Genomic DNA, 2,503 nt, shown 5'->3' with positions numbered 1-2,503 from the left:
GCTCCAGAAAACATTCGATGATTGAAGTAGCAACAGGAGAGGGAAGGGGACAGAATGAGAGAAGAAGAAACAGCTGCAGCATAAAGACACAGAATAACTCCAGCTTTGTGTCTTTTTCCATTCTAGCTGAAGTATGGGACAAACTGTGTTCCTTTTCAGCTCAATACAAAATGCGTAATATTTTCTATGAATACGGGATGATTCTGTTTTTTACGGGACGGTTGGCAACTCTAATAACTTAGCCTTATGAATAAAATAAAGTTCACTATCAGTAACATCAGAGCACCCACCCAGCTGTATAGAAACTCCATCATGCTAGCTAGTACGCAGTATGAGTTATTGTAACTGACGGTAAAAAGTCAGCACAGCGAAAATAAACCACACCTAAACTTGATTTATATCTGACCCAGATAGACTGCAGGTCATAACTTCTTACCTGAAGTAAGTTTTCTCTTCTTTCTCTTTTTAAGTGCCCTTTCTCACTGTCCCTCTTCCCTTCTGTTTTTCTTTTCCTTCATCTTTCTTTCTCCCTTTCCTATCCCTCAGTCATATCTGTCCAGTCTGTAACAACTGAAAATAAAAGAAAAGAAAAAATAACAGCAAAGGTCGATCAAATGGACCAATACGGCAAGGCCGTGATGATCCATTTGGCAAAGTAAATCCATTGGGTATCCTTGTTGGTCTTCAGACAACAATTCTGACGGCTAACGAATGGGACAGGCAAAAAAAAAAGAAAAGAAAAAAAAAAAGAAAAAAAACTACACCTAAACTTGATTTACAGTGGGGCAAAAAAGTATTTAGTCAGCCACCGATTGTGCAAGTTCCCCCACTTAAAATGATGACAGAGGTCAGTAATTTGCACCAGAGGTACACTTCAACTGTGAGAGACAGAATGTGAAAAAAAAAAATCCATGAATCCACATGGTAGGATTTGTAAAGAATTTATTCGTAAATTAGGGTGGAAAATAAGTATTTGGTCACCTCAAACAAGGAAAATCTCTGGCTCTCACAGACCTGTGACGTTTTCTGTAAGAAGCTTTTCTGTCCCCCACTCGTTACCTGTATGAATGGCACCTGTTTGAACTCATCATCTGTATAAAAGACACCCGTCCACAGCCTCAAACAATCAGACTCCAAACTCCGCCATGGCCAAGACCAAAGAGCTTTCGAAGGACACCAGGAAAAGTATTGTAGACCTGCACCAGACTGGGAAGAGTGAATCTACAATAGGCAAGCAGCTTGGTGTGAAAAAATCAACTGTGGGAGCAATCATCAGAAAATGGAAGACATACAAGACCACTGATAATCTCCCTCGATCTGGGGCTCCACGCAAGATCTCATCCCGTGGGGTCAAAATGATCATGAGAACGGTGAGCAAAGATCCCAGAACCACACGGGGGGACCTGGTGAATGACCTGCAGAGAGCTGGGACCAAAGTAACAAAGGTCACCATCAGTAACACACTACAACGGCAGGGAATCAAATCCCGCAGTGCCAGACGTGTTCCGCTGCTGAAGCCAGTGCATGTCCAGGCCCGTCTGAAGTTTGCCAGAGAGCACATGGATGATACAGCAGAGGATTGGGAGAATGTCATGTGGTCAGATGAAACCAAAGTAGAACTTTTTGGTATAAACTCAACTCGTCGTGTTTGGAGGAAGAAGAATACTGAGTTGCATCCCAAGAACACCATACCTACTGTGAAGCATGGGGGTGGAAACATCATGCTATGGGGCTGTTTTTCTGCCAAGGGGACAGGACGACTGATCCGTGTTAAGGACAGAATGAATGGGGCCATGTATCGTGAGATTTTGAGCCAAAACCTCCTTCCATCAGTGAGAACTTTGAAGATGAAACGAGGCTGGGTCTTCCAACATGACAATGATCCAAAACACACCGCCCGGGCAACAAAGGAGTGGCTCCGTAAGAAGCATTTGAAAGTCCTGGAGTGGCCTAGCCAGTCTCCAGACCTCAACCCCATAGAAAATCTGTGGCGGGAGTTGAAAGTCCGTGTTGCTCGGCGACAGCCCCAAAACATCACTGCTCTCGAGAAGATCTGCATGGAGGAATGGGCCAAAATACCAGCTACTGTGTGTGCAAACCTGGTAAAGACTTATAGTAAACGTTTGACCTCTGTTATTGCCAACAAAGGTTATGTTACAAAGTATTGAGTTGTATTTTTGTTATTGACCAAATACTTATTTTCCACCCTGATTTACGAATAAATTCTTTACAAATCCTACCATGTGGATTCATGGATTTTTTTTTTCACATTCTGTCTCTCACAGTTGAAGTGTACCTCTGGTGCAAATTACTGACCTCTGTCATCATTTTAAGTGGGGGAACTTGCACAATCGGTGGCTGACGAAATACTTTTTTGCCCCACTGTATACATGCAGGAGATCTTGAGCTGTTTTAAGTGCTTTAGGGAATCTTTCCATTGTTGCCACTTGTCCTGTTTCTCCCTCGGCAGCGATGCATCCCATTCGCTAATGTCCATAGAAAT

The sequence above is a fragment of the Mchenga conophoros genome, linkage group LG20 (genome assembly GCF_057382185.1).
Source record: "Mchenga conophoros isolate Kocher_MC1m ecotype Shallow Benthic linkage group LG20, M_conophoros_male_GT1.1, whole genome shotgun sequence".
NCBI lineage: Eukaryota > Metazoa > Chordata > Actinopteri > Cichliformes > Cichlidae > Mchenga > Mchenga conophoros.
Note: the sequence above shows the minus strand (reverse complement) of the source record.